Raw genomic sequence first — 23,414 nt, forward strand, 5'->3', positions numbered from 1 at the left:
GAAAGGAAATAAAAAGCATCCAGATTGGAAAGAAATAAAACTCTAGTTATACATAACATGATCTGTAGAAAACCCAGTGTAATCTTCAAAAAAAAGATACTAAAATAAAGGAGTTGGGCAAGGTTGCAAGACATATATGTACAACCCATAAAAATCAATTATATTTTTATATATCAGCAATGGATAATCAGCTCTTGAAAAATTTAAAAACAATACCAGTTACAATAGCAAAAATATATATATATATATGAAATACTTGATAAATCTAACAAAAATGTTCAACATTTGTATACTGCAAAATATTACTGAAGGAAAAAAAATTTTTTTTTCTTTTTCCGCTGCCTTGTGGCATATGGAATTCCCAGGCAGGGATCATATCCAAACCACAGTTGTGACCTAAGCTGCAGCTGAAGCAACACCAGATCCTTAACCCACTGCTCCGGGCTACAGATCAAACCTGCATCCCAGTGATCCTAAGATCCCATTGAGCCACAGAGGGAGTTCCAAAAGAAAACTTAAAAGATACAAAAGGACAGATAGCCTGCATTCATGGGTCTGAAGACAGTTACAATGCCATTCTCCACAGTCTATAGATTCATTGTCAACCAAAATCCCAGGAAGCTTTTTTAGAAATTAACAAACTGATTCTAAAATTCATACCGTAATGCAAAGCACCAAAAATAGCCAACAATCTTTGAATAAAAATTGTAGGACTTAAATCACCTGATTTCAAGACCTTATAAAGCTACAGTAATCAAAACAGGGTGATAATGACACAGGTAGACAAGGAGACCAATGGAACTGAATGAAAAGACCAGAAATAAGCCCACACATGTATTGACAACTTATTTTTCACAAAGCTGTGAAAGCAATTCAGTGTAGAAGGGTACTCTTTTTAAATAAATGATGCCAGAACAATTGAATATCCATATGCCAAAAGAAAATAAAATTTTTTATATTTACCTCATATTGTATATAAAATTAACTCAAAATAGATCATAGACCTAAATGTAAAATATAAAACTACATTTAAAAACAAACAAACAAACAAACTTCCTGACAGGAAAAACAAGCAAACAAAAAGTGTCTGGGAGAAAATGTAGAAAGTCTTTGTGATTTCTAGATACAACACTAAAAGCAAAATTCATTGGAGTTCCTGTCGTAGCTCAGTGGTTAACGAATTCGACCTGAAACCATGAGGTTGCGGGTTCGACCCGTGGCCTCGCTCAGTGGGTTGCAGATCAGGCGTTGCCGTGAGCTGTGCTGTAGGTTGCAGACGCGGCTCAGATTCGGATCCTGCGCTGCTGTGGCTGTGGTGTAGGCCTGTGGCTACAGCTCCGATTAGACCCCTAGCCTGGGAATCTCCATATGCCGCGGGAGTGGCCCAAGAAACGGCAAAAAAGACAAAAAAAACCCCACAAAAAAACCAAATCAAAACAAAAAATAAATAAATAAAAGCAAAATTTATAAAAGAAATAATTTATAAATTAAATTTCATCAAAATAAAAAATGTCTCCTTTTTGAACAACACTATCAGGAAAGTGAACAGATAAGCCATAAACTGGAGAAGATATTTGCAAACCACAAATCTGTTAAGACTTTTTTCCAGAATACCGAAAGAGCATTCAAAACTCAATAATAGGAAAAGAAAATCCAATAAAGAAATGGGCAACATTTTAGACGGACAGGCACTTCACCAAGAAAATATACAGAAATAAACACATAGACTATTGTTAGGGAAATGCAAATTAAAACCATAATGTGATGCCAGTACACACCTATTAGAATGGCTAAGATTTTTTAAAAAGTAACCATACCAAGTGTTGGATGAAGAACTGGAATGCTCAAACTCTGCTGGTGGGAAGGTAAAATGGTGTAACTATCTTGCAAATGGCTCGCCAGCGTCCTTAAAAAAAAAAAAGAAAGAAAGAAAGAAAATTAAACATTTACTTATCATACTATCCAGCCATCCTATTTCTAGGTATTTATCCAAGAGAAAAAGGAATATATGTCCATACAGAGATTTTTACACAAACATTCATAGCAACATTATTTGTAATAGTCAAAAACTGGAAACAAACCAAATGCCCTTCAATAAGTGAATGGATAACAACCTGTGATACATCCATGTAACAGAATACTACTCAAGAATAAGAGAAATGAACTATTGATATGATGTTACAATACAGATGGAGCTCAAAATAATTATGCTGAGTGAAAGAAGTCAGATAAAAAGAGTACACACGGTTGATTCTTTTTTTATTAGGGTAGCACCCAAGGCATATGGAGGTTTCCAGACTAGGGGTAGAATCAGAGCTGCAGCTGCTCGCCTACACCACAGCCACAGCAACGCCAGATCCAAGCTGCGTCTGTGACCTACACCACAGCTCATGGCAATGCCAGATCCTTAACCCACTGAGCGAGGCCAGGGATCAAACCTGCATCTTCATGGATACTAGTTGGGTTTGTTATTGCTGAGCCACGACGGCAATTCCTTGATTCTATTTTATATAAAATTCAAAAAAATACAAACTAATCCATAGTGACAGAGCGGATTAATGGTTGCCGAGGAGTGTGAGGAAGTCAGGAAGGAGGGGTTACACAGAGGAAGGAGGAAACTTTTGAGAGTTGTGATAGTTGCATGGATATACACAAAGGTCAAAATTCATCAAATTGTACATTTTAATTATGTAGAGTTTATTCTATGTCAGTTATGCCCCTAGAGAACTGGGGGTGGGGTGGGCAGGGAAGAGATGCTATCCCTGAACAGCCACTTCACCAATGGCTCTTTGTCGCCAAATAATTATGAAAAAAAATCTAAATAATTAAGACAAAGTAATTTTTTCCCATATTTGCAGCCAGAAGCAAAATTTACTACTATTATCTATCCTTATCTATCTATCTACTCCTTGGCTTACACAGCAAAAATTAGTTTTGTTTTTTTTTTTGGCCATGTCCATGGCATGCAGAAGTTCCCAAGCCAGGGACTGAACCTGCACCATAGCAGTGACAATGCCAGGTCCTTAACCCACTGAGCCACCAGGGAACTCCAAATTACAGTGTATTAAAGTTTTTTTTTTTGAACAGCATGTTAAAGTTTGAAGGGACCTTGGAGATTTGCCATTAACGTCTTCCCTCCAACTCCTCCCCCACTCATTTTAAAAAAAATGTTTTCAGGAGTTCCCGTCGTGGCGCAGTGGTTAACGAATCCGACTAGGAACCATGAGGTTGCGGGTTCGGTCCCTGCCCTTGCTCAGTGGGTTAACGATCTGGCGTTGCCGTGAGCTGTGGTGTAGGTTGCAGACGCGGCTTGGATCCCACGTTGCTGTGGCTCTGGCGTAGGCCAGTGGCTACAGCTCCAATTGGACCCCTAGCCTGGGAACCTCCATATGCCGCGGGAGCGGCCCAAAGAAATAGCACAAAGACAAAAAAAAAAAAAGTTTTCAAACAAGTGAAAGAACTAGAAGCCCAGAAAAGTAGAGGGACTTGCCCACACCTGTCAGGAGATCAGGACAAGAATCACAAAATCCGGACTCCCAAAGTGGGGCTCTTTCCCGGGTGCCACACTACAGTCTGCCGTGTCAATGTTTAATTCCTAAATTTTATTTTCTTAAAACAAAGAGGGGGGAAATGCAGAGTGGAATTGAATGCTTACTGGTGGAGTTACCTAAAGGAACGGTTGTATGTTTTATAAATGAGGCAACAGAGCCTTGTGGTACAGGAAAGGAAGGTGATATTTTCTCCTAGAGTCACAGAGCAAACATTAAACACCGGTCTCTTGAGGCAAGAAAAGGAAACTGACCTCACTTGCTCCAAGAGTAATTCTCAAGTGTAGATTTACTTCCAAGGGTCAGTGTTTGCCGCTGTTAACTGCCCCTCTGAGCTCGCATGCCTGGGACAGCATCAGACAGTTTCCAAGGGTATTCACATGTGAAAAGTGAAGTGTCAAAATTCAGTTGTTTTCTGTGAGTTGACTTTTTTTTTAAATGGCATGTCTTTTTTGGTAACTTAAAACTAAATTTGTTTTAGATCGGGCTTACTCATGAAGAGCTGAAAGTTTATTTTATCCCTTAAATGTGGCTATTTTTGAGCAAAGGCCAAAAGAATGAAAATTCTTTTTTTTTTTTTTTTTCATATGCATCCGTGGCATATGAAAGTTCCTGGGCTAGGGGTCTAATCGGAGCTGTAGCCACCAGCCTACGCCACAGCTATAGCAGCGAGGAATCTGAGCCACACCTGTGAATTCCACCACAGCTCACAGCAATGCCGGATCCTTAACCCACTGAGCGAGGCCGGGGATCAAACCCTCATCTTCATGGATACTAGTTGGGTTCATTACTGCTGAGCCATGATGGGAACTCCTGAAAATGCTGAGGTAGAATAACAGCATGAGTATTTCTCCAAATCATGTGTGACTAAGACCCTCTCTGGCTCCATGAGCTGTCAATATCCTATGTGTCAAACAAGAGTAGGAAGAGAGCATTCATCTATGTGGCTAACGTTCTTTTTCTAGAGCACAGAGCAAGCACACATACCTTAGAGACCTTCCTAGCCGAGGGAGGCTGATTTCTACTTACTATTCTTCCTTTATGAGAAAAGGGATTTCAAATCTGGGCTCACAGGGGATGTTGGAAAGTCAAAGTGACCTGGGGAAAATTTACTGAAATGATTAATTTTTGGAAAACACGGAGTTCTGGTCATGGCTCAGTGGTAACAAACCCGACTAGTATCCATGAGGACACAGGTTCGATCCCTGGCCTTTCTCAGTGGGTTCAGGATCCAGCATCACCATGAGCTGTGGTGTAGGCCGTAGATGTGGCTCGGATCCTGCGTTGCTGTGGCTGTGGTGCAGGCTGGGAGCTGTAGCCTCAATTCGACTCCTAGCCTGGGACCCTCCATATGCTGCAGGTGAGGCCCTAAAAAGACAAAAAACAAACAAAAACCTACGGAGAGTAGAGCAGTAGGGACATGTTCTCTGTCACCCAGGAAGGGACATGACTACTATAACTTCCAAGTGAGAAAAGGATAACTTAAATATTCTATCTTTACTCTGGTCAATACAACCTATTGGAATAGTACCACTAGTGGCTTTACGGAAGGACAAAATACACGAGGCTGTCAATGAGGAGGTTTTTTCATTTTTTTTTTATCTTTCCCATGCCATGCAGAAGTTCCCAGGCCAGGGATTGAACCCAAGCCACATCAGTGAGAACACCAAGTCCCTAACTGCTAGGCCACCAAGGAATTCCAGTGAGGAAGATTCAACTGCTCCCAGCAAATTATGATCATCTTTTCAATCAGTTCTGAAAGCACTGGATTTAGAGTGCCAATTTCATGTCACATAGAGACTTGAGAAAAATTACACATTTTAAATCCCAGCAGGAAAACTATGCTCTTATACTGTCCTAGCACTCTTTTTTTTTTTTTTTTTCTTTTTAGGGCTGCACTTGTGGCATATGGAGGTTCCCAGGCTAGGGATCCAATCAGAGCTACAGCTGCCAGCCTACACCACAGCTCATGGCAACGCAGGGTCCTTAACCCACTGAGTGAGGCCAGGGATTGAACCTGCATCTCCATGGTTCCTAGTCAGATTCGTTTCCGCTGTGCCACACCGGGAACACCTGTACTAGCACTCTTAAACCCCAGATACGAATACCGCTCTCATTCTACACTCCTGTGAAGGTAATTAAATTGAAAGTGATTGTCGTAATTATGCACTCTGATTTTAAAAAAAGACTTTGATATATAACTGATTGCTGTACAGCTGAAACTAACAACTTTGTAAGTCAACTACACTCCCACACAATTGAAAAAAAAAAGGCTTTGGAAAATTTCTCACTAAACCTCACAGATGAGGCACCTACTTTTGTCTCCACCATCTTCTGAAGTCCCACTGAAATGACAGGAAAGGAGGGGGGAAAAGAGCCATAAATCACAAGGTCCAAGAGAATGGAAAGACACAAGATAGATCAGAAGAAAGAAGTCTGGGGAAGCTGGAAAGAGAAGAATGCATGTTAACTGACTTATCGGATCAAAGAAAACAAAACCCAAGCCTGTGCTGGGGAAGCCAGAAGGAAAGAAGTTCATTTGCTCAGAACTGTGAAAAGCCTTAGGAAAGTGAAAGCACGGGTGCAAATTAGGGCTGAACATCGGAAGATAGGTTGACTGCGTGGAATCAGGGAGGCTCCCAGATTCCTTCCCTCCCCCAGCACAGCAGACGACTGCTTCTTCTGCCACCTGGCAGGGACTCAACTCGGTGGAAAAACCCAATCCGAGAGCACTGGCTTAGGGGAGTCAAGCAAGGCTGAGACACCGTTTTGAAACGGGTGAGTTGTGCACACAAAATGCAGAGACCCCAGCCTCCTCCTCCTGCTTGGCTCTTAGAAAACCAGCCGCCAGACACACAAAAAGAGATCGGAGGATTCTACTCCAGAGATTCTGACCAGCCCAAATGGGTCCTGACACACGTGGGGTAGGGTAGGGCCTCGCTCCATCTCTCAAGACTGGCCCTCAGACCTGACCACATGTTGGAATCACTGGGAAAGCAATTCCTAGAATCCTGAGAGATAATGTAATTGGTCATAAGCACAGCCCAGCATCAGGGTTTTGTTTGGTTTTTTAAGTTCCTCAGGTGATTTTAAAAAATGCAAAGGCGAGACTAAGAAATACCTCGAAACCTACCTTTCAACAGCTGTGAAATGCCTCATTCATGAACTTTTCAAAGAACCAATTTTTTAGGTCTATTGATTTTCTCTATTCTTTGCCCATGTCCTTTTTATTTCATTGATGACTCATTTCCTTTTCTCTGCTTATTTTGGATTTAATTTATCCTTCCTTTTCTTTCTTTCTCTCTCTCTCTCTTTTTTGCCACACCCGAGGCATGTGGAAGTTCCCAGGCAGGGATCCCACAGCAGCAACCCAAGCCACAGTAGTGACAATGCTGGGTTTTTAACCTGCTGAGCCATGAGGGAACTCTCCTTTTCTAGTTTAAAGTGAAAATGTAGAACACTGATTTAGACCTTTGTTTTTTAAAAAAAGAAGTATTTAATGCTATAAATTTCCTTTAAAGCATTGTTAGAGCTGTGTCCCACAAATGTTCATGTGTGGATTTTCATTCTGTTTGACATATTTCCTAATTTCTCTGCAGCATGCAGTGGCCTGAAGTGGGATCTCAGTTCCCAACCTGAGGATTGAACCGGGGCCACAGTGGTGAAAACAGTGAGTCCTAACCACTAGACCACCAGGGAACTCCCTCTCTCTGTTTTTTGTTTTTTGTTTTTTTTTTTTGATGTGTTGTTGTTTTTTTCTTTTTACAGCTGTATACATGGCATAGCGAAGTTCTCAGTCCAGGGGTCGAGTTGGAGCTGTAGGTACAGCCTATGCCACAGCTATGGCAACACCAGATCCAAGACTGGTGCTGCATTTACGACTCGGGGCTAGAAAATGGGGAAACAGGAGTTCCCGTTGTGGCACAGCCCAAACGAATCTGACTAGGAACCATGAGGTTGTGGGTTCGATCCCTGGCCTCACTCAGTGGGTTAAGGATCTGGCGTTGCCGTGAGCTGTGGTGTAGGTCGCGGACGCAGCTTGGATCCTGTGTTGCTGTGGCCGTGGCGTAAGCTGGCAGCTGTAGATCCGATTGGATCCCTAGCCTGGGAACATCCAAGTGCTGTGGGTGTGGCCCTAAAAAGCTAGGGTTGGGGGAGTGGGGAAACAGGAAGTGGTAGGAAACAGTGTTGAGGGAAGCTACACTGGTTACAGCTGTCCAGCAGCCCCGGAGATCATTCAGTGCAGGTCAGGGAGTAGGACAACTCCAAGAAATTGTTTAAAAAAAAAAATTGGAGAAAAAGGAGGGAGGGAGGAGATCTCATTATTCATGTGATATGACTGTCCTGCAAAGAGCATTTAGCATATTATTTAGAATTAGGAAAGCAAATATGAAAAAATAACAATAAGAAGATTTGAAAATGGGTAGTGGGAACAGGACATCAGGAGGACCTTGAAGGAGGTGATGATCATTTTTGTTGTAACCCTGTAACTTCAATAAAGCAAAACAAAAAATAATTACAAGGGAAAGAGGGCTAGAAATTGAAGTTCACAAATACCAAACCCATTCCTGGCACCAATTCTTCCCTGATCCCCCAAGGAATGGGAGTGTGAACACTGTGTGAGCTCAGAGCACGGGGTTCGGGCTCTGTGGGGTCAGCTCAGTCCAGAGGATGGCCCCCCAGCCCTGCTGCTCTGGAATTAACACAAAGGGCTGCTATGCCTCTCTCACTTGAGACCCTCTGCATTTTGCCTATGAAATATTTTATCTCTAGATAAACTTGCTTTCATTTAAAAGAAAAAAAGGAGGGGGATACAAGCCCCCCTGAAAACTGATCTACCAAGTGAATTTATAAGCGACTGCACCTGAAGGCCAGTTTGATAGTTTATACTGAGAAAGACAACTGTCCAGGATGCATGGAAATTCATGTACCACGTCCACACATTCTCTTTTCTTTCACAGAGAAACATGCTCCAGAGGTCTCATCACCTTTAGAAGGTTGCTTGATAAACAGGAGGCCAAAGCAATGGGCATTTCATAGTTCCCAGAAATAATTCCGTCAGACAGTGATGATAGCCTGGTGAGTCACCCTGTTCCTTTAATAGCTACCAAAGATCAACAAACTTTTTCTGTCAAGGGCCAGATATTCAATGTTTTCAGCTTTGCAGGCGATCTCTATTGCAACCAGTCAGCTCCTGGGTTACAGAGCAGCTACAGATAGCATGTAAACAAATGGCCTGGCTGGGTGCCAATAGACCTTGACCTGGACCCACCAGGACCAGAGCTTGCCGAGTTCCGCCTGTTAGAGCGCTGTCCCCTGTCGGTCTGAGAGACCCACAAACTCTTTATTTTCCAATTCTCCTTTCTCTTTCTTCATGTCAATAGCCTTTGATAATGCCATTCAACTCCGTGAGGAGAGAAAAATTGAATAAATATTAGTTCTGCATGATAGCATTTGGGTTAGTAAAGGGAAGTAGTTCTGAGTTAATAGCAGATCAGCCTGAGATCAGTCTGCATGCAAGTTATTTGGGGGCTTTTATCACTGAGGCCCTGGGACATATCAATGAGAAACACATGCTGCCTTGTCTTTCAGAGAGCTAAAATTCCTGCCTTCCTCCCTTTCCTCCTCTCCCTTATTTCTTTGTTTTAAGCATCTGTAGTTTTGGTCATCATTGACCAAACTTTTTCTTCTTCTTTTTGGCTGCAACCATGACATGCAGACTTTATCAGGCCAGGGATCGAACCTTCGCCACAGCAATGACCATGCGAGATCCTTAACCCGCTGTGCCACCAGGAAACTCCTAGACCTCCTTTTTCTTTACCTACAGGTATACTGATCTGAGATACAACATTATAGGCACCTTGTAATTTGCAGCTTTCCTCTGAAGTATGTTGGCAGTGGTTATGCCCATCGGGAGAGAAGACTGCCAGTGATGGGTGTACCCTAGGACTGAGTGGGGATGTACGACTGAAGAGCTGCTACTGTAGAGATAAGCAATTTAGGCTCTGTCTGTAGGAAAAGCCCCTGGCACCCACTGAAGGGTGATTGGGCCAACCTTTGCTAAGATGCTTCCTAGACCCTGCTGCAACCTCATGAGAGGGCAGGATGCTACTCCTATATGATAAAGGAGAGTGTTTTTCTTCAACCTCCTGGCCCCCCCAACCAAGTCACAGAGCCCAACACCAATGACAGGCAGATTTTCAGAGACATGGCAGAGAGCCAGATAATCTCAGAATAGTAACTGCTCACTTGTCCTAATCCCCAGTATTGATGCCACAAACCCACTTACATGGGATTTTATCTCTGGAATGACCCAGGATATGTTTTTGAACCACTTACTCACTTTTAGAAATTCATATCTTATTGATCCAGAGCACAAGCTTCTCATGGATCTCTGGATAATCAAGTTATCAAAAGAGTTATCAGTGTGAAGAGGACTTTGACCATTCATGGACTCATTAATAGGCCAGGTGCTCTGGAAAAATAAAATTCAATCATTAATCAAGAAATATTTTCCACCTGCCGCATTCTAGGCATTTTTCTAAGTAGTAGGAACTTTGCTGTTAACAAAACAAAAATCTACACCTTGCTCTAGCAGAACTTATGTGACATGTGGTACAGATGAAAATAAATAAATAAATAAATATATATAGAGTCAGGTGGTGATGAAAGCTGTTAAGAAAAAGTATGGGGTTCCTGTTGTGGAGCAGCAGAAATGAATCTGACCAGTATCCAGGATGATTTGGTTTAGATCCTTGGCCTTGCTCAGTGGGCTAAGGATCCGGCGTTGCTATGAGCTGTGGTGTAGGTCACAGATGCAGCTCAGATCCTGCATTGGTTGCAGATGGGGCTCAGATCCTGCGTTGCTATAGCTGTGGTGTGGGCCGGCAGCTACAGCTCCAATTCGACCCCTAGCCTGGGAACTTCCAGGTGCCGTGGGTGTGGCCCTAAAAAGCCAAAAAAAAAAAAAAAGAAAGAAAAAGTCATGCAAAGGGCAAAGGGATAGAGGCATCTGGAGGTGGGAGGGTTTGGTATGTTCGATGAGGTGGTCAGGGAAGCCTGCTTGGACGCGGTGATATTTGAGCAAGACTTCAGTGAAGTGAGAGAGGAAGCCACACGGTTAAGGGGGAAGAGTATTCCCGGCAGAGGAAGCAGAAACTGCAAAGGCCTTAAGGTTGATCCGTTGTAGTTGTACCCATGGGATTTGAACTGATGAAGGTGACCGAGTGATGACATGGAAATGCTAATGCCATAGAAAAAAGAATGTACTGCTTCCAGCTCCTGGGGGGTGGTGCATGCCACCCCATGCAGGGCCAGCTGGGGAAGAACCAGGTCCGGTCAGGCGACAGAAGTGGAGGAGAGGCTGAGGCCAGAGCCCTGACTGAGGTTTCTACAGGGATGTCAAGCCCCAGCAGAACAAAGAGCAAAGGTGTGGCTAGTTTGAATAATGTAGGTAGTTCCTGGCTGTTTGGTCACCGGCTCTGGGGTGACGTAGGGCAGGGGAAATATTGGCTTGGTGTATGAGGGTTAGATAAGGAGGTGGTTCAGAGTGTGGTCTCCAGGTCACAGTGAGGTGTAGACAACTTTAGGTGTGTAATCAAGACCGTGTGACACTGTAGGAGAAAATGTCCCGATAAAAAGAAAGCAGAGACCTCGGCCATGATGACTAAGCAAAGTCCAGCCAACTGCCCCTCACCACCCCTCCCCCCCACATCTGCTTCTGTAAAGTTGCTTCCGCAATTACGACTCTGCCTGTTCTCACTCTGGTCCGACCAGCCAAGCACAGACTCATGAAAAAAAGAAGAGCTGGCCTTATGAAGCCTTGTGAAACCCTTTTTCGGGGTTCAGGCTCCAGAGAGCGGTCTCCTCCTCCTCTGAGCCTGCTGGCGTAATACACCTGAGTTCTCCACCTCTCCAAGTGCTGCCTTGGTTTCTTGCCAGGTAAAAGAGCTGCTGGAGCTGATACACTATAGCCACAGGGCTGTCGCTAGAGCTGATACACTGCGGCCACGGAGCTGCTGGGCAGCTGCCATAACATTGCTGGCACAAAAATAGACATATGGACCATGGAACAGAAGAGAGAGCCCAGAAGTAAACCCAAGCACCTATAGTCAATTCATCTTCAACCAAAGAGGCAAGACGATGAAGTGGGAAAAAGTGTCTTCAGCAAGTGGTGCTGGGGAAACTGGAAGCTGCCGGTAAATGAATGAAACTAGAACAGACCCTCACACTGACAGGGATGGAATAGGCACAGGTAGTTGTAGGAGTCCCAGGAAAGGACCACAGATAAAGGGGGAAACTTAGGGGACATTGGGAGATCACTCTAAGTTAATAACCACTCAAGAAAGCCACCAGCACAAGGCAGCCTTGCTTGACTAGTGGAGACGAGAGAACTGCCTCAGGTCGTTGGGTGGGGGATGGGATGAGGCCTGTATTCAGATTCTGACCAAGGACAAGAGTTTGAGGACCACCCTTCTGCTGATTTGATTGAATACACACCTTACAGGATACCAAGGAGGAACTACTACTTCCAGAAAGGAAGAGGAAGTCTTCTCTGACTCCCACTACCCTTGGATGATAAAACTGTAGCCCACAGGATCCTTCGGGCAGAGCTTCCATGCCTGCCCGCTGGCACCTCTCACAAGGATCCTATCTTAATAAATCTATTTCTTGCCTGTCGCTTTGTCTCTCGCTGAATTTCTTCTCCATGGAGACACGAAGAACCTGAACCTCAAAGAGTCCAGACACAGGGTGAGTGAGTCTAATTTAAAACCATGGGTTCAAGTCCCAATCTGGGTTTAGGCTGGATTCAAGTCCCGGCGTTCAAGTCCCAGTCTGTGTTCTGGCTAGGTTTAGGCTATTAGTACTGTCAGTTTCAATACCATGCACAAAACTCAAAATGGCTTAAAGACTTAAACATAGTCAAGACACCATAAAACTCCTAGAAGAGAACATAGGCAAAACGTTCTCTGACATCAATTCTATAAATGTTTTCTTCGGTCAGTCTCCCAAGGCAACAGAGATAAAAACAAAAATAAACCAATGAGACCTAATCAAACTTATAAGCTTTTGTACAGCAAAGGAAACTTTAAAAAAAAAACCCCAAAAACCAAAAAACAAAAAGACAGCCTACGGAATGGGAGAAATTAATTTCAAATGATGCAACCAACAAGGGCTTAATCTCCAAAATATGCAAATAACCCATACAACTCCATAGCAAAAAAACAAACAACTCAACTGAAAAATGGGCAGAGGATCTGAACAGACATTTCTCCAAAGAAGATATACAGATGGCCAACAGGCACATGAAAAAATGCTCAACATTACTAATTTTTAGAGAAATGCAAATCAAAACTACAATGAGGTACCACCTCACACAGGTCAGAATGGCTATCATTAATTAGTCTAAGAATAACAAATGCGGAGAGGGTGTGGAGAAAAGGGAACACTTCTACACTGCTGGTGGGAATGTAAATTGGTACAACCACTATGAAAAACAGTATGGAGGTGCCTTAGAAAACTATAAAACAGAGTTACCATATGATCCAGCAATCCTACCGGGGCATATATCTGAACAAAACTTTCACTGGAAAAGATACATGTGCCCCTATGTTCACTGAAGCACTATTCACAACAGCCAAGACAAATAAACAACCTAAATGTCCACTGAGAGATGAATGCATTAAGGAGATGAGGTACATGTATACAATGGAATACTATTTGGCTGTAAAAAAGAACAAAATAATGTCATTTGCAGCAACATGGGTGCAACTAGAGAGTCTCATGGCAAACTAAGTCAGAAAGATAAAGACAAATACCATATGGTAACACTTAAATGTGGAATCTAAAATATAGCACAAATGGGAGTTCCCGTCGTGGCGCAGTGGTTAACGAATCCGTCTAGAAACCATGAGGTTTCGGGTTCCGTCCCTGCCCTTGCTCAGTGGGTTAAGGATCCGGCGTTGCCGTGAGCTGTGGTGTAGGTTGCAGACGCAGCTCAGATCCTACGTTGCTATGGCTCTGGCGTAGGCCAGTGGCTACAGCTCCAATTCGACCCCTAGCCTGGGAACCTTCATATGCCACAGGAGCGGCCCAAAGAAATAGCAAAAAGACAAATAAATAAATAAATAAAATAAAATATAGCACAAATGAGTTTATCTACAAAACAGGAACAGATTCACGACATAGAAAACAGACTTGTAGTTGCCAAGGGGGAGGTGGGAGAGAGTGGGAGGGAGTGGCAGTTTGGGGTTAGTAGATGCAAACTATCATATTTAGAATGGGTAACAGTAAGGTTTTACTGTACAGCACAGGGAACTATATCCAGTTTCTTGGAATAGACCATGATGGAAGATAATATATGAAAGGAAACGTATGTATATGTATGACTGGGTCACTTTGCTGTATAGTAGAAACTGGCACGATGTGGTAAATAAACTATACTTTAATTAAAAAAAAAAAGCAACTTTGGGTGTTAGTTTAGCACTGTGATTAATGGATGCAAACAGACAAAACACAGAATCAGAAAACACAGAACCTGATCACATGTAGGGTCTTGCAGGTCACATTAAAATACCTACAGTGGGAAAGCTGGATGTACCTGGGAGCATCAGGAATCCTTCCAGTCACCATAGTGATGTGTATCACAGTGACAAAGGTAAGTGCCAATTGCTTGTACTCCGTTTTTAAAATTCCCATCATCTTCTGATCTACCGTATGCTCTGTTCCTATGCTCCTTTGTACAGCTGGTTATAAGTTACAGCTGGTTACAAGTTTTATCTGACCATTCCTGGTATTACTTAGTATGTTTTGCTTTTCCTTTCTGTTTTGTTGTTGTTTTGTTTTTAATGTTCCAAGTCCTGTTTTTTTTTTTTAATGTTACAAGAAAAAAATAAAAAAATGTGTACCCGTGGATTTCCTAGAACACGACGGATGATGACGAAGATGTCAGGAAGAGTCTTTTCCTTTTGATGTGTGATTAAGCTGTCGTCTCATGCAAGAATGTTCATACTCACAAACAAGGACTGTTTAAGGTTCATTCTGTGAACTTACAGATGGGTTTTTTTCAAAATTGCAGAGTTCTCTCATAGCTTGGCTATCTGATCAGCTCTGCCTTTTGTTCATTTGGTTCATTTGTTTTCACCACAATTAAAAAAAAAAAAAAAACAGCCATTATTCAAATGTGAAGAAATGAAACAGCAAGAACTGATGTTTGAACCTTGGAAAATGAACATTTTGCTTCCCACTTGCTGCCTTCTAGCTTATTTAATCTGCTGAGAGCCAAAAGGCAAAATAAGCAATGTTTTCCTAGAGCTGCCTCAGTTTCAGAAGACAAAGAAATGTCAGTTGTAGATTCAGTCACAGAAAGCAAGTCTTTATTGGGTGTTTACTGTGTGCCTGGCTTACACAGAGGACACAGGGCTGAAGGAAATCAAAGTTGGTCCCTGCCTCACAGAACTTAAGTCTAGTTGGGGAGACATTTAAAAAAGAAAAAGAAATTTAAAAATAGGAAATTCCAGAGTTCCTGTCGTGGCGCAGCGGAATCGAATCTGACTAGGAACCGTGAGGTTGCACGTTCGATCCCTGGCTTCACTCAGTGGGTTGAGGATCCAGTGTTGCCGTGAGCTGTGGGGTAGGTCACAGACGCCGTTCGGATCCTGCGTTGCTGTGGCTGTGGCGCAGGCCAGCAGCTGTAGCTCCGATTAGACCCCTAGCCTGGGAACCTCCATATGCCATGGGTGCAGCCCTAAAGAGACACACAAAAAATAAATAAAAAATAAAAAAATGTAACAACAATAAAAATAGGGAATTCCGGTTGTGGTGCAGTGGAAATGAATATGACTAGTATCCACAAGGATGCGGGTTTGATCCCTGGTCTTGCTCAGTGGGTCACGGATCCAGCATTGCTGTGAGCTGTGGCATACTTCACAGATGTGGCTCAGACCCCAAGCTGCTGTGCTGTGGTGTAGGCTGGCAGCTGTGGCTCTGATTCCTAGTCTGGGAACCTCCATATGCCTCAGGTGTGGCCCTAAAAAGCAAAGACGCTAAATAAACAAATAAAATAAAATAAACATATCATGATATATATAACTGTGATATATGCCAGAAAGGAAAGTAAAGTGGGGAGTGTAATTGAGACTTGGAGGAGGCATCCAGGCAGGCCTCTTTGAAGAAATGTTATTTGATCCAGGACTTAAAAGATGAATAGGGGAATGCCTGTTGTGGCTCAGCAAAAACGAACCTGACTAGCATCCATGAGGACGCAGGTTTGATCCCTGGCCTCACTCAGTGGCTTAAGGATCTAGGTTTGCTGCAAGCTGTGGCTTAGGTCACAGATGAGGCTCAAATCTGGAGTTGCTGTGGCTGTGGCCAGCAACTGCAGCTCCAATTCGACCCCTAGCCTGGGAACTTCACACATGCCATGGATGTGGCCAAAAAAAAAAAAAAAAGATGAATAGGAATCTCCAGTTATCTATTAATGTATGATAAACCACCTCAAACTTAGTGGCTTAGAATATTTTATTATGTTCAAAAGTTCTATAAGTTGGGATTTTGAACAAAACATGGTTGATCGTGGCTTATTCCTGCTCTACCATGTTTAGGGTCTCGGCCAGGAAAATGTGAGGGTCTGGGACTAACTCAAACAGTGGGGCTGGAATCATCTCTAAGGCTCCTTACACACACTGGCTGGGGTGTATTAGGCTGAAGGGTAGCTGCAGAGAAATGTCAAATCCTAATCCCCAGGACTTGTGAATATGACCTATCTGGAACAAGGCTCTTTTTAGTAGATGTGATTACAGTTAAGGACCTTGAGATGCAATCATCCTGGATTTAGGGTGGGTCCTAAACCCAGTAACTGGTGTCCTCATAAGAGAAAGGAGAGAGTTAAGGAGAGAAAGGAGGGGGAGTGACGTGACGATGGAGGCAGAGACTGGGGAGATGTGTTGACAAGCCAGGGACTGTCAAGGCTTGCCAGCTACCACTGCAAACTAGCACAGAGACATGGAACGGCTTCTCAGTGACTCAGAAGGCGGCAATATCTGCTGACACCTTGATTTCAGACTTCTGGCAGATTTCAGAACTGCAAAGGAATGATTTCTGTTGTTTTAAGCCACCAAGTTGGTGGTTATTCATCATGGCAGCCATAGTACTAAGTTAGGTACCCGGACTGGGATGACTCAAAAGATGACATAGCTCCCCAGGGCCTCTCTGCATGTCTTCAACTTCTCCTAGTGTGATGACTAGGCTCTGTGATGGAGCTTCCGGAGAGCCCATCTCCCAGGAACATGACCTTGAGAGACCAGGGCAGAAGCTGCAAGCCTCTTCTTACCTAGCTTCACAAGTCACATGAAAACCCCTTCTGTCATACAGTCACCTGTCCAACCAGATTCAAGGAAAGGGGAGGGAGACCCCATCTCTCAGTTAGAGATGTGTGGAAAACTTTATGACTGCCTTCCAAAACCACCTGAAGGAGTTAGCTGCCATGTGTCCCAGGGAGTAGAGGGGCTCAAGATCTGTACTGTCCATCCTAGAAGCAGCTAGAGTCATGTGGCTATTTAAATGTAAATTAGTTTAAATTTAAGTAAAATTAAAAATTCAGGGAGTTCCCGTCGTGGCGCAGTGGTTAACGAATCCAACTATGAACCATGACGTTGCGGATTCGGTCCCTGCCCTTGCTCAGTGGGTTAAGGATCCAGCGTTGCCGTGAGCTGTGGTGTAGGTTGCAGACGCAGCTTGGATCCCGCGTTGCTGTGGCTCTGGCGTAGGCCAGTGGCTACAGCTCCGATTGGACCCCTAGCCTGGGAACCTCCATATGCCGAGGGAGCGGCCCAAGAAATAGCAAAAAGACAAAAAAAAAAAAATTCAGTTTCTCAAAAGGGAACCCTCTTACACTCTTAGTGGGAGTGTAAATGTGTGCAGCCACTATGGAAAACAGTGTGGAGTTTGCTCAAAAAACTAAAAACAGAATGACCACGTGATGTAACGATCCCACTCTTGGGCATATATATACCCCAACAAAACTATAATTTGAAAAGGTACATGCATCTTTATGTTCACAGCAGCACTACTTACAATAGCCAAGACATAGAATCAACCTAAATGTCCAGTGATAGAGGCCTGGATAAAGAAGATGTGGTACATATATCCAATGGAATAGTACTCAACCATAAAAAGAATGAAATAATGCCATTTGCAGCAACATGGATGGATCTAGAGAGCATCATACTAAGTGAAGTGAAGTCAGGAAGAGAAGGACAAATACCATGACATCACTTATATGTTGAATCTAAAATATGACACAAATCAACACACCTACAAAATAAAAATAGACACAACCGATATAAAAAACACCCTTGTGGCTGCCAAGGTGGAAGAGGGAAGGAGCAGAAGTTTGAGATTAGCAGATGCAAACTATTATGTATAGGATGGATAAACCCTAAGAACCTACTGTGTAACCCAGGGAACTGTATTCAACATCCTGTGATCAATCACAATGAGAAAGAATGTGAAAAATAATATATATTATGTAATTGAACCACTTTGCCATACAGCAGAAATACATTGCAAATCAACTATACTTCAATACAAGTTTTTTAAAAAGAAAAAACATTCCATTTCTCAGACACACCAACCACATTTCAAGTACCTGATAGTTATGTAAGGCTAGTGGACACAGAGCAAGTCCATCCTTGCAGGAGGTTCTATTGGACGACCTTGCCCTAGACTGAGGCAACAGTATGGGTCAAGGCTCTGAGTTGACAAAGAAATTGGCTTATAAGCAGAATAGGAAAAAAAAAAAAATGAAAAGCTGGCTGTAAGGCAGGCTCTACTGCTGGTTTTTGCCACTGTGTGCTCATTGCACACCGAGCTCGTTAAGATCCTCACGAGGTGTTTGTGGAATCCAAGAACGGACGTGCAAGGCTGTTGTCTACCCTGTGCCCGCCGGAGCAGGGTGGCCTGCGGGGAGATTGGACAAGCACACACGTCCAAGAGTTATTTTATTCTAAGTGAAATAGAACTTGCCTGATAGAGTGCTCTCTCTTTTGAATAGTTACAAGAGGCCTAAAAAGAAGCAGATTTATTGTGGTTAGCTGGTATATTTGTTCAATAAAGGTGCTGCTACGAGAGACAGAGATTTCAACATCACAAAGGCTTCATGGAATTAGACAGCTATTCCTCTCTCAGTTTGTTGCTCTTGTGACCGGGGCTGCTCCAGGTCTCTGCTCGCAGAGCTCCAACCCCCATCTTTACCCCAAGTTTCCTTGCTCAAAATCTATCTGCCACCTTTGGCAGGAATTAACAGAAATCTTTAAGTGAAAGAGTCCATAGATAAGGAAGGAGGCTACAAACAAAAAACAGATGGAAATACCTGGGACTAGGAAGGCAAAGAATCTGGAGTTCCTGTCGTGGCGCAGGGGTTAGCAAATCTGATTAGTATCCATGAGGATGCAGGTTTGATCCCTGGCCTTGCTCAGTGGGTTAAGGATCTGGTGTTGCCATGAGCTGTGGTGTAGGTCACAGATGAGGCTCACATCCTGAGTTGCTGTGGCTCTGGTGAAGGCCGGCAGCTACAGCTCTGATTTGACTCCTAGCCTGGGAACCTCCATATGCAGTGGGTGTGGCCCTAAAGAGACCAAAAAAAAAAAAAAAAAAGGATAACCAGCAAAGACATACTTATAGCACAAAGAACTGTACTCAATATTTTATAATAACCTATAAGGGGAAAAAAAATATATATCTCTCTCTCTGAATCACTGTGCTATGCACCTGAAACTAACACATTATAAACCAACTATACCTCAATTTAAAAAAAAAAAAAAAGTTTGTTCTGTTACTGTAGCTTTTTCTTTTTTTTGGACATTATTCAGCTGCTCCAAGGTGAATGGGAAAGACTCCTCCCCACCAAGGCAGAGAGACTCAGCAGGGTCCTTATGACTTAATTTGGCAACTTTGCAGTCATCAGGAAGCCAGCTTTCTGTTAAGGCTTCCACCTTAATTATTATTGTCTACCATGTCTGCTTCATCCAGCTATTGATCTGCTTTCTAGCTAGTACACAAGAGGAAAGCAGAGACAGAGAGCTGCTGCCCCCTCATGTCCCGACTGATCTCACCCCAAGATCCTTAACTCAGTCACCTCTGCAAAACCCTTTCTTCAAATGAGGTCATATTTACAGTTACTGGGGTGAGGGCTTGGCCATCTGCTCAATGTCAGGACACTACATCCCACTGGCCAGTGCTCTGTCAAAGGACCACACCTACAATGCCAGGGAGGCTGGGAAATATAAACTTTATTCGGGGAGTTCTCATCATGGCTTAGCAAAAAATCAATCTGACCAGCATCCACGAGGACACAGGTTCGACCCCTGGCCTCGCTCGGTGGGTTAAGGATCTGGTGTTGCTGTGAGCTGTGGTGTAGGTTGCCGATGCAGCTCAGATCTGGTATTGCTGTGGCTGTGGTATAGGCTGGTGGCTACAGCTCCGATTCAACCCCTAGCCTGGGAACTTCCATATGCCACAGGTGCGGTCCTAAAAGGACAAACAAAATGAAAAAAACTTTATTTTGCAGGTAAGCACTGAGTTAGGAGGGTCCCAAAGAAAGAGAATCAGGAATGGCTTTCCTGAGAAAGAGAAGCCATTCTGTGATCTAAGCCTGGCCACACTGCATGCCTTTGAACGGATCTTACTAATTAATGATCTTAAGGCAACAAAGAAATGCAGGAACAGAGAAAAGGCAATCAAGCAAAAGTGCAGGGATAAAGCAGAGTCTCAGGTCCTCCTCAAGAGGTATTTATAATCATCTATCTTCGAGTTCTGCAGGAACGAAGGCCCCACCCAGATGGAGAAATCTGGAACATTAACCTCCTGACTTCAATCAACTAAAGCCTGGATTCTATTGACCTTTGCCCCATTCTATTCTGGGTTTCTGTTTGCTTTTGTTTTTGGTTACACCCAGTATATGGAAGTTCCCAGGCCAGGGATGGAGCCCAAACCACAGCAGTGGCCAAGCAGCCTCAGGGACAGTGCCGGATCCTTAAACCGCTGCACCAGAAGAGAACTCTTGCCCCACTTCTATTCCGAATTCTCCTCTGCTCAAGCCGCTTCATGAATATGCATGTACCCTTAGCTTTAAACATCCCTATTTTTGCTGTTCAGAGAGACATTGCTTTGGAAAAGATCTCCAGGGTTCTCCTTGCTTCAAGTAATGATAAATCCTCCGTTCATCCCATCTTTGGATTGGTTGTATCTTTTGGCTCGACACCCACTAAGAAGCGAGCCCAGTTTTCAGTAACATGGGGGGCGTGTGCTCAGCTGAAAAGGAGAGTTCTCTTAGTATGGAAGAAGCTGAGATGAGATGTGAGGGGCAGGATCCATCTCTGGCATCCTTGACTGCACATGTGCATCTCCCACTAGCCCACTTGCTCCTGGAGGAGAGGAAGCCAGTCTTATTCATCCACAATCCCTAGCATCTAGCATATAATAACCTGTCACTGATTGTGTGCTATTGGGTATACATAATAAAAAACTGGGTGCTCAGTTCAAAGGTTGCTTTTTTTTTTTTTTTTTTTTTTTGCTATTTCTTGGGCCGCCCCTGCGGCATGTGGAGGTTTCCCAGGCTAGGGGTTGAATCGGAGCTGTAGCCACCAGCCTGCGCCAGAGCCACAGCAACGCAGGATCCGAGCCGCATCTGCAACATACACCACAGCTCACGGCAACGCAGGATCGTTAACCCACTGAGCAAGGGCAGGGACCGAACCCAAAACCTCATGGTTCCTAGTCGGAATCGTTAACCACTGCGCCACGACGAGAACTCCAAAGGTTGCTTTCTAATTCCAGCATCTTTTTCAGAAAGATTCATTTCCAGGAAGCCACACCTTCTTTTCCCCTCTACTGGCTGGAAGCATGAGGGGACTTATGTCCAATTCGCTCTGAGACTCTGGTGGGGCTTAGAGAGAGAAAAGAGTAGAAGTCCCCCAGAAGTCCCTCCATCCTTACCCCTGCCCTTGGAATTAACTTCCAAGCCAGTCTACCCTGAGCCTCCATCCATTTGTCACTTACAATTCAAGTGGTTCCACGGGTAGTGGCTCCAGCCAGGGACGTGTCTTCCTTTGTAAGTTGTGATTCTTTGTATTTTCTTGTCTCTCCAGTTTTCAGGGTGATGGCTGCCTTGGGACCTCCATTCTTCGAGGGACCTAAGAAGAGTTGTTGATTTTCAGTTCGCTCAGTTTTTTCTTACTGAGATGAGGATTTAGAAAGTAGATGGATTGATGGGGGGAAAAACAAAAGGGAGAGAAAAGGTAAGGGACAGCAAGGACAGGCGGGAAGCACAAGGATGGGGACCCTTACAATTCAGAAGCCTCACCTTCCTGGGGTCACCCCACTTCTTCCATCTAGCCCAAGATTCAGCGAACTGGCCACCCAACTCCTGCTGCTGCTTAAGCCTCCAGAGCGGTGGTGTTCAATGCTGGCTGTTCATTAGAATCTGCTGGGGAGCTTTTATAGCTCCCTGAATCTAGCTCTCCTTTAATTAGAAACACCTTAGGAAGTTCTCATGTGCAATTGGTGTTGAGAATCGGTATCTAGATGTTTGCTGCGCTAAGGGTGGTCCATCGACCAGCAGCATTGGCAACACTTGTTAGCTTGTTAGAAAGGCAGTATTTTGCACCCTACCCTAGGCCTGCCAAATTAGAATTTGCATTTTAACGAGATCCACACGGGATTTGTATGCACATCAAAATTTGAGGAATTCCCGTTGTGGCTCAGCGGGAACCCAACACAGTATCTCTGAGGATGCGGGTTTGATCTCTGGCCTCGCTCAGTGGGTTAAGGATCCTGTGTTCCTGTGGCTGTGGCATAGGCCGGCAGGGGCAGCTCCAAAGTGTCCTCTAGCCCGTGAGCTTCCTTATGCCACAGGTGCAGCCATAAAGAAAAAAAGCCTGAGAAGCACTGATGCTGTGTCCTCCTATCCCTCCACTCTGGTTGTCCTCACGAAGCAGCCACCTCCCTGGGAAGTGAACCGGGCATCCTTTTGATCACATGATGGCCACGGAGAAGTTCAAAGCAGCCCGCATAGATGGTGTGCCTGCTGTGCTTCCCCAAGGATAATATATTCAAAATGGAGAGAATTATCACCCAGCGGGCGGGGTGGGGGTGGGGCTGGGGGCTCTTGTCTGAAACACCCACACTGGGTCCATCAGCTTCAGGGTCCACCAGAGTCAAATCAGTCTAATTGCATATGCTGTAATTTTAAGAGTTGGAGGCCGGGGATGGAAGCAGGCAGGAGAGACTTCAGCAAAGCAAATAAGACACAAGGCCAAGAAGAATGACCACTGGGAATAAGGAGGTGAGGCAAGGAAGCCAGAGAACGTCACTTGAGGGGGAGGAGGTGCACGGCAGTGAAGCTGGTGGATTCAAACAGGAGTGCCTGTGAGTGGGTGACTAGTGAGAGGAAATGCAACAGGTGGTCCCAAATCCTGACTCCCCTGGGGCTGCAAGGATGCAGTCCTTCAGCCCTGGCTCACTGTGGACTTCCATCAGCTCTGGTTGCCTTTTTTCCCTACAAGATCTCAGTGCTTTAAGGAATAAAATAATAATAGGCATGCGTCTGACACTTTGCTGCTCACTAGGACTGGAGCATGAAGCACAGGTAAGATGCCGGGGCCAAGGCTTGGATTTTGGAGCCACACAGCTTGCATTCCAACCTGAGCCCTGCCACTTACCAGCTAGTGATGCTCAGCAAGTCAGCTGGAGCGATTTCTCATTTACAAAATAAAGATAATGGGAGTTCCTGTTGTGGCTCTGTGCTATGTGCCTGACTAGTATCCATGAGGATGTGGGTTCCACCCTGGCCTTGCTCATTGAGTTAAG

General features: G+C 44.1%; 1 long non-coding RNA gene across 1 annotated transcript; it reads right to left on the reverse strand.

Moving 5' to 3' along the window:
• Window positions 1–1,824: 1,824 nt before the first annotated feature.
• Window positions 1,825–22,067, reverse strand: LOC125124321 (uncharacterized). The gene is made up of 3 exons (XR_007134262.1): window positions 21,910–22,067; window positions 21,606–21,739; window positions 1,825–1,906 (listed from the first exon to the last, which is right to left on the reverse strand). It is a non-coding gene; the product is annotated as an uncharacterized LOC125124321 (long non-coding RNA).
• Window positions 22,068–23,414: the final 1,347 nt, after the last annotated feature.

Source organism: Phacochoerus africanus, chromosome 4 (assembly GCF_016906955.1).
Source record: "Phacochoerus africanus isolate WHEZ1 chromosome 4, ROS_Pafr_v1, whole genome shotgun sequence".
NCBI classification, from domain to species: Eukaryota; Metazoa; Chordata; class Mammalia; order Artiodactyla; family Suidae; genus Phacochoerus; species Phacochoerus africanus.